The following is a 9,909-nucleotide window of genomic DNA, read 5'->3' as shown; positions in this document are numbered from 1 at the left end:
TGACTATAGCAAATGTTGGTGAGAGCATGGAGCAACTGAAACTCTCATACACTGCTGGTGGGATGGTAAAAAATTACAGCCATTTGTAAAACAAAGTCCCTATGTTTTAAAACGTTAAACATCCATACAGCATATGATCCAGCTATCTTACTCCTAGATGTTTATCCAAAAGAAACGAGAGCCTGCGTCTATACACAGACTTGTCAGGAATATTGACACCAGCTTTATTTGTAATAGGCAAAAACTAGAAACAGTCCTGAAATCCATCAACAATGAATGAATGATCAAATTGTCATATATTCATACAATGAAATACTACTTGCATTAAAAAGAATGAATGATCACTACATGGGACAACATGGGTGAATCCCAAAATAATGATGCTCAGCAAAGGAAGCCAGGAAGAAAGAGTGCACACTATCTGACACCTGAGTGGAATTAGAAATCCAAACAATAAGGAATCCAGGACACTGTGGCTCAGTGTGACCACATATGTTGCCACAGCGTTCCAAGGGCAGTGACCTTCCCATCTGTACTGTGTGTCTTCCTCTATGGCTGCCAGCCCGTGCAGCCAACGCCATGCACTCCTGTCTTGTTTTACTACACCCTCTCCCAAGTACCTCCTCCTCTGCATTCATTAGAAATCTAAATGCAGTTAGGCACTGTGGAATCTAAAACATAAATTGGTTTGTGTTAGGAAATGCACATGAATTTATAGTGACAAGGCCACATCAGTGGCTGCCTGGGGCAGGGATTGCACTCAGGCTTGAGGAACGCATTGGGGATGGAAGGTATGCTCGTTATCTTAATTGCAGTGATGGTTTCACAGGTGTAGACATATGTCAAAACTTGGCCAACTTTACACTTTCAATGTGTGTGTTTAGCATAGTTAACACATTTGTGGTTAGTTATCCTTTAATAAAGGTGTGGAAACAAAAAAAAATCAGTGAATGAATGAATTAAATGAAATAAACATTCGAAAATGTGAAACATGTACAGTTGATTCTTGCTATTCATGACACTTACGTGCCATGAAATCACATGAGCACTGAACTAGCAAATACTGAACCATCTCTTCTAGGGGTAAAGACAGACGTAGGTTCCTGTGAGCCTCTGGTTACACTTTGCCAGCTGATCAGTACATAATCTTGTTTCATGTGTATTTCTGTTTAAAGACATGTGGCTTAGTATCTACTGTTGATTCATTGACATTGAACCTGGCTTGGCCAGCAGCACTGTGACTCATGTCTGATGAAGCTTCTTTAACACACGTCTTTTCTTTGCGTGGCCCTTCCGGTAACTAGGAACACTTCAACGCTACGCGTGGGGACCATTCTAAACAGCACAGTCACCAAGGAAAAGCACAAAAATGAGAAAAACACAGTACTAAATAGACCATAAAAAGGACACTTGTTAATACTGTTTGGGCCAAAGCCATAAGGCAAACTGCTGTCTGGTCCAACCTCAGTTGGGAATGTGGGCATTAAGTGGCTCAAATTTTTTGGTGCTCTGGGCATGTCCACAAATGACTATGAAAAAGTGTGAGTATTGATTTTGGAGTTGCAGATAAATTTTAGAGAGCTGATGGTTTTGCAGATGTGGAGACCATGAGTCCTGAGGATGGACTGCGGATGAAATGGGCACTGATATCAGCTTGTCAAGCAGAACATACTTTTGCCTTTTACCTTTACTCCCTCCTTAGCCTCTACTAATGTGACAGCAAAGGGATTTTTTTTTTTTTTTTTTTTTTTGAGACAGAGCCTTGCTCTGTTGCCCAGGCTGGAGTGTGATGGCATGATCTTGGCTCACTGAAACCTCCACCTCCTGGGTTCAAGCTGTTCCCCTGCCTCAGCCTCCTGAGTAGCTGGGATTACAGGTATATGCACCATCATGCCTGGCTAATTTTTGTATTTTTAGTAGAGATGGGGTTTCGCCTTGTTAGCCAGTCTGGTCTTGAACTCCTGACTTGAAATGAATGATCCACCCGCCTCGGCCTCCTAAAGTTCTGGGATTACAGGCATGAGCCACCATGCCTGGCCAGCAAAGGGATTTATTAAAAAGTTATACACCCACAGGAACAAAGGAAAAATAAAGGAGACAATGGGGAGAGGGCATGGAAAACGGGCAATTGACTCAACAGAAGAGAGAAAGCTGACGTTTCAGTTGGCAGTGGGGGAACCCTAGGGAGAAAGCTGATTTGGGCACTCCTCAGAAGTCTCAGGCTTTTCCATGCTGCTGGTGGGGCAGGACGGACTGCAATGTTATTTAAGAAGCACTTAGAGCCCCAGATTCCAGACTCTCTCCTTTGCGAGAGATGGAGGCTGCCTCTGAGGGGTTCAGGAGCCTTCTGAACTCCCCTCAGCTGAGGAACGCCAGGCTCAGCTGAGGGCAGGGAGATTGCTTGGACATTTCACACTGAACGGTGCACTCCCACACTTGATCCCCAGATCCTGACAACTGAGCATATTCCCGTAAGACCAAGGAGTAGGAAATTCCATTCTGGGATTCTAACCAGTGGGTGAGAATGGCAGTCTTGGGGTGAGGGTGTCAGTACAAAGGGCAGCGATGTGAGTGACCACCTCAGCAGGGTGAAGGGAGTGTCTATGTGTTGGGGGGCTGAGGGGTGGGACCCCAGTCAGGTGCAGGGTGTTGGGGCCCAGTGTGGTGAAGAGTGTGTCAGAGCAGCTGAGAGGGGCAGGCTGTGAAACGGTGTGGCTGTGTCCCCACCCAAATCTCATCCTGAATTGTGCTCCCATAATTTCCATTCGTTGCGGGAGGGACCCGGTGTGAGCTAATTTGAATCATGGGGACAGTTTTCCCCATACTGTTTTCGTGGTAGTGAATAAGTCTAATAAGATCTGGTGGGTTTACCAAGGGTTACTGCTTTTGCATCTTCCTCATTTTCTCTTGCCACCGTCATGTAAGAAATACCTTTTGCCTCCCGCGTGGTTCTGAGGCTTCCCCAGCCATGTGAAACTTTAAGTCCAGGTAAACCTCTTTTTCTTCCCAGTCTCGGGGATATGTTTATCTGCAGTGTGCAAATGGACTAATACAGGCTGCCGTAACAAAATACCACAGACTGGAGGGCTTAAACAACAGAAACATATTTATTCCTCATTCTGGAGGCTGGAAAGTCCAAGACCAAAGAACTGGTGGATTCAATTCCCCAGGAGGCCTCTCTTCCTGGCATGCAGACAGCTGCCTTCTGGCTAAGTCCTCACATGGTACTTAGGGGTGGGGAGTGGCATTCAAGCTCCCTGGAGTCTCTGTTTGCTAATCTCATCATGAGGGGCTCATCCTCATGACCTCATCTAATCTTAATTATCCCCCAAAGGCCTGTCTCCAAATAAATCACATTGGGAGTAATCAATTTACATATTAATTGGGGAGATGGGGAACACAAATATTCTATCCATAACAGTTATATACAGGAAAATTGATCAAATGAATAAAAATACAGAAGAAAATGGGAGCCAGGGCCAGGTGTGGTGACTTACACCTGTAATCCTAGCACTTTGGGAGGCCAAAGTGGGTGGATTACCTGAGGTCAGGAGTTCGAAACCAGCCTGGCCAACATGGTGAAAACCCATCTCTACTAAAAATAGGTAGAGGTCAAAACAGGTCGAAAGATTAGCTGGGCATGGTGGTGGGCACGGTGGTGGGCACCTGTAATTCCAGCTACTCAGGAGGCTGAGGCAGGGGAATTGCCTGAACCCTGGAGGCAGAGGTTGCAATGTGCCAAGGTCATGCCACTTCACTCCATCCTGGGAGACAGAGTGAGACTCCATCACAAAAAAAAAAAAAAAAAAAAGCAAATATAGGAAGAGGAAAACTGGAATGGACCCTGTATTGTCAGTTTGGAATTGAAGGTATTGACTGGTGTGGACTCATGGTTTTTAATATATGTAGTTAGATACATAAAAAAGCATAAACGGGCCAGGTGTAGTGGCTCATGCCTGTAGTACCAGCACTTTGGGAGGCCAAGGCAGGTGTGTCATTTGAGGTCAGGAGTTCAAGACCAGCCTGGCCCACATGGTGAAACCCCATCTCTACTAAAAATACAAAAATTACCCAGGCGATGCTGTCACATACCTGTATTCCCGGCTATTCGGGAGGCTGAGGAAGGCAAATCGCTTGAACCCGAGAGGCAGAGGTTGTGGTGAGTGAGCCGCAATCACACCACTGCACTCTAGCCTGGGTGACAGAGTGAGACCCTGTCACAAACAAACAAAAGTATAAATGTATATGAGTGAATGTGAACGTTTACACACACACACACACACACTCCCTGGCTCTGTCGCTAAAAGCTCCTGGGATCAGTGACACCCAGTAACAATGAACACACCTACTGCTGGCATTCTTACTCAGCATACAACCCTCCACTAAAGAAGCCAGAGCTCTTTAGGGAAATAGCTGATTCCAGAGCTGGGGCAGAGAAAATACTACATGAGCCAAACCATCTTGTACCAGAAAATATGGAAATAGCAAAGAACAGTGGAAACGGGTCAAAAGAACATAGAAACCAGCTTGAATGGGCTTCCACTGGCAAATCTGGGTTAATTCTGAAACTGAAACAAAGAATAGTAGTAAAGGTTTATCACCTATTGAATAACACAAGGGTCCATAGGTCCATACTGACATAAATAAATGAATAATGGAAAGTTGAGATGTCTGTGACATGGGTTGGCTGTTGTTTCTACTGTTAATCATCAGTCCTCTTCAATTAGGACACGAGATGATTTTTTTCCCTCAAAAAATCAATGTGAATAGTCTGTCAATGCAGACTTCATCTTCAAGATCTTCTCATCCCTTCTTAAAATGAGTTATCAGCAGGACATGATGGCTCACACCTGTAATCCCAGCACTTTGGGAGGCTGAGGCAGGTGGATCATGCGGTCAGGAGTTCAAGACCAGCCTGACCAACACGGTGAAACCCCATCTCCACTAAAAATACAAAAAGTATCCAAGTGTGGTGGTGCATGCCTATAATCCCAGCTACTCAGGAGACTGAGGCAGGAGAATTGCTTGAACCCAGGAGATGGAGGTTACAGTGAGCCGAGATCATGCCACTGCACTCCAGCCTGGGTGATAGAGCAAGACTCCATCTCAAAAAAAAAAAAGTTATCCATTTGTAAACTGGTGATTTCTTTGGGGCGTTGACCCCATAAACTTTTCATAAAACGTCAGCGGTCCCGCCATTCTTCCACCCAAGCGTCACCGTCAATTTGATGTTTGTTCTTGCTTCAATTGTAGCAGAATTCATTTTGCTCTGATGGGAGCTCTTTTCAAACTGTCTCATCTTTAGGGCCTCAAACTAGATTCTGTTCAACCAGGTTATAACAAGTTAGTACAAGTTTTATATTGGTGCAAAAAAATGTTGAAATCCATGCATAGGTTTTTCACAACATGTATTTTCTATGAACTTTTTGAAGGCCCCTTGCATACATAATATATACAAATAAATACATATATATGCTATATCAGACAGTGATGAGTTTTTCCGAAGTAAGATAAAGCACTGAGAGTGTCAGGAATGGGGGAGGCTGCAATTTTAGATATGGTGGCTGGTGAAAGCCTCACTAAGGAGGTAACAATTGAGTCAAAGGTGCCAGAACAGGTCGGGCACGGTGGCTCACACCTGTAATCCCAGCACTTTGGGAAGCTGAGAGGGCAGATTACTGGAGGTGAGGAGTTCGAGACCATTCTGGCCAACGTGGTGAAACCCCATCTCTACCAAAAATAGAAAAATTAACCAGGCATGATGATGCAAGCCTGTAATCCCAGCTACATGGGAGGCTGAGGCAGAAGAATCCCTTGAACCCAGGAGGTGGAGTTTACAGTGAGATGAGATCACACCACTGCACCCTAGCCTGGGTGACAGGGCAAGAGTTCATCTCAAAAATAAAACTGCAAGAACAAAACCTGTGGATATCAAAGGAGGGTGTTAGGTAAGGTTCTCTCCTAGACTTGGACGCAGCAGCATGCCTGGTGCATTGACTGAAGAGTAGCAGTGAGGCAGGAATGGCTAGAGCAGAGTGAGCCGGAGAACAAATCAGCCAGAGAAGAGGACAGAGAGCTGACTGAGGCTGGGTCACGCAGGGCCTTGCAGGACTTTGTGAGGCTCTACCCTGTACTCTCCTAGTGCAACCGGGAGCCACTGGAGGCTTTGGAGCAGAGGAATGGCGTGGTCTGACCTTTACTCGAACTGGATCACTCTGTTGAGACGAGACTCAACAGGACCAAGGATAGAAGCAAGAAAACTAACTGGAAGGCCATAGTTTTAGTTTTAGTCTCTCTTCAGGAGAGAGACAAAGGCATCTTGGACCAAGGGGTTATCATGGAGATGGTGAGAAGGTATCAGATCCTGGATATATGTTAGAGGTAGTAGAGCCAAATGGATTTGCTCTCAGATCAGATACGGATGGGAGAATAAGAGCAAAGTCAAAGATGGCCCTAGGGATTTTGACTTGAGCCACTGGGAAAATGGCCTTGCCATTTACTGAGATGGAAAAGCAATGGGGGGAACAGGTGTTGGAGGGAGGATGGAGAGCTCTGTTTTGGAAAATGAAGACTGAGTTGGGGATTAGTATTACAGATGTTTAGTAAGCACCTGGATATGGTCCAGAGTCCAGAAGGAATTCTGCTGAAGATATAAATGTGAGAGTCATCAATGCTAAACAGTGATCTTATCAAAAATTACAATACAGCTATAATGGGAGGAAGGAAGGAGGAGAAAGTATATGGGCGCATGAGGGCTGGGGGCAGGAATTGTGTGTACAGAATTAAATCTTCATCTTATTTAGGAAGCCAATGGTTGATAACTGACTTGGAAAAAAAATCGAGAAACAGCTGTATATGCATCACAAGAAAGAACTTAAAAAATCTTTAAAACCTCCTTCTTACCTTTTTTGAGGGGGGTATTTTAAAACTTTGCTTTTTATTATTTTTACTTTTTAACAGCTTTATTGAGACATAATTTGTATCCCATACAATTCATCCACTTCAAGTGTACAATTCATTACCTTTTAGTATATTCACAGAATTATGCAACCATTGCTATTAAAATGTAGGATATTTTCATTATACCAAAAAGAAACCGTGTATCCCTTATCTATCAACCCTCAACTCCCCCTCGCTTCCCCTTAGCCCTAGGCAACCATGAATCTTTTCTGTCTTTATGGCTTTGTCTACGCTGGATGGGATTACATAATACGTGGTCCTTTTGCCTGGCTTCCTTTCCTTTCTTGTTTTGAATATTTTTTATTCTTCTCCTCCTCTCCCCTCAAATTCTGTCCCTTCAAAGTCATCACAGATTTCAGATTCTTTGGTCCCTACTTTGCATAAGCCACTGTCATCTCTCCTTAAGTTGTCCCTAGAACATCTTGCCTTTGGCTGGGTGTGGTGGCTCAAACTTGTAACTCCAGCACGACGAAAGGCTGAAGCGGGATCACTTGAGGCCAGGAGTTCAAGACCAGCCTGGGTAACATAATGAGGCCCCACCTCTACAAAAAGTAATAGTCAGCAGGGCGTGGTGGTGCATGCCTATACTCCCAGCTACCTGGGAGGCTGAGGTGGGAGGATCACTTGAGGCCAGGAGTTTGAGGCTGCAGTGAACTATGATTACACCACCGCATCCAGCCTGGGTGACAGGCTGAGATGTGGCCCTCCCTGGCAAGAAGACACTGCCCTATGAGAGCACTAATGACGGCACCCAGTGCTGCGGAGGGGCAGTGCTGTCCTGGAGATGCTCTTCTGCGGCCTGCTGGCAGTATCTTGGGCTCTGCTGCCTGAAAACAGCAGTGCCTGAGGATTTCAGCCAACATTCCAGACATGTTTCTTGAAGGTCTACCAGCAGTCCCCCCAACCCCACTGCAAGCTATGAGTTATAGAAAGCTTTTGAAGAGAATCCACATTGAATTTTATATTTTAGATTGAATCCAGTGGCTTTATAAAATATTTCTGTTCCCGAACTTCTCCTTTGTATTTGAACTAATGAAAGGTTTTTTTTTTTGAGATGGAGTCTCACTCCAGGCTGGAGTGCAGTGGTGCGATCTCGGCTCACTGCAACCTCTGTCTCCCGGAGTCAAGGGATTCTCCTGCCTCAGCCTCCGGAGCAGCTGGGACTACAGGCGCTTGCCACCACACCCAGCTAATAGTATTTTTAGTAGAGACAGGGTTTCACCATGTTGGTCAGGCTGGTCTCGAACTCCTGACCTCATGATCTGCCCACCTCAGCCTCTCAAAGTGCTGGGAATGCAGGCATGAGCCACGGTGCCTGGCCAAGATTATTTTTTAATTGAATTTTAGGCTCAACAGAGTCCCTTTGTTTTCATAAAACGTAGGTTTTTTTTTTTTTTTTTTTTTTTTTTGAGACGGAGTTTCGCTCTTGTTACCCAGGCTGGAGTGCAATGGCGCGATCTCGGCTCACCGCAACCTCCGCCTCCTGGGTTCAGGCAATTCTCCTGCCTCAGCCTCCTGAGTAGCTGGGATTACAGGCACGCACCACCATGCCCAGCTGATCTTTTGTAGCTTTAGTAGAGACGGGGTTTCACCATGTTGACCAGGATGGTCTCGATCTCTTGACCTCATGATCCACCCGCCTCGGCCTCCCAAAATGCTGGGATTACAGGCTTGAGCCACCGCGCCCGGCCATAAAACGTAGGTTACCTGTGACAATAAAACCTTTTTCTGCACTGGCTTTTGACCTGGGAATTGGAACCAAAGGCTGAGCCTGTTTTTAATGTATTTGGACACATCAGATGCTGTTCTTCTAAAGAAGCAGCCATCATCTCCAGGACACTGTCTTCCTGATACAAAAACAAAATTAGAAAGAGTGTTATTTTCCATCATTTAAACATCCAGCTTTCAATCCCATCTATTCAAGGGGTTTCTCTGGAGTTTTCAGAGCATAATTTATTGGGTTTTCCAAAGAAAACCACTTCTTTAATAACGGCTTTTTGTATGCATTTCTTATATGAAATAATGGCACAAACTGAGAAATAGTCCTTTTGCAAAGCACATGTAACATTTGTGCAAAAAAAATTAAATAACATTTCTTGATTTAAGTTCCTTTTTAAAACTTAAAGCTGTCAATGTTTTTTGTCTCAAAAGAGATTTAGTAAAGATGAAAGACAAAAGACAACAGTATCTTCAATCACTAGCATACTCAAGGAAGACTGGGTAGAACAGACTTTATTCTAAGAAAAATGGGGGCCGGGCGCGGTGGCTCACGCCTGTAATCCCAGCACTTTGGGAGGCCTAGGCGGGTGGATCACGAGGTCAAGAGATCGAGACCATCCTGGTCAACACGGTGAAACCCCGTCTCTACTAAAACTACAAAAAATTAGCTGGGCATGGTGGCGCGTGCCTGTAATCCCAGCTACTCAGGAGGCTGAGGCAGGAGAATTGCCTGAACCTAGGAGGCGCAGGTTGCGGTAAGCGGAGATCGCGCCATTGCACTCCAGAGTGAAACTCTGTCTCAAAAAAAAAAAAAAAAAAAAAGAAAACAAAAATGGGAGGCCATTGAAGGACTTTTTTTTTTTTTTGACACAGAGTCTCAAATTTTTGTATTTTTAGTAGAGACAAGGTTTTACCATGTTGGCCGGGATGGTCTCAATTTCTTGACCTCGTGATCCGCCCACCTCGACCTCTGAAAGTGCTGGGATTTGAAGGACTTTTAGTATGTGAGAGACACGATTTGATTTGCTAGGTGGAGAATCTACTGGAAGGGGCAAGAATGAAGCAGGGAGACCAGTGGAGAGATGACAGTGGTTTAGAGAGATGCTCTCAAACTTTCACGTGCATGCAAATGACCTGCAGTTGCATTAAATGTAAATTCTGATTCACAGAATCAGTGTCTGGGATACAGCTGAGACACTGCATTCTTTTTTTTTTTAAGACAGAGCCTCG

This window comes from Sapajus apella, unplaced genomic scaffold (assembly GCF_009761245.1).
Source record: "Sapajus apella isolate SASKATOON/1434 unplaced genomic scaffold, GSC_monkey_1.0 scaffold9, whole genome shotgun sequence".
NCBI classification, from domain to species: domain Eukaryota; kingdom Metazoa; phylum Chordata; class Mammalia; order Primates; family Cebidae; genus Sapajus; species Sapajus apella.
Note: the sequence above shows the minus strand (reverse complement) of the source record.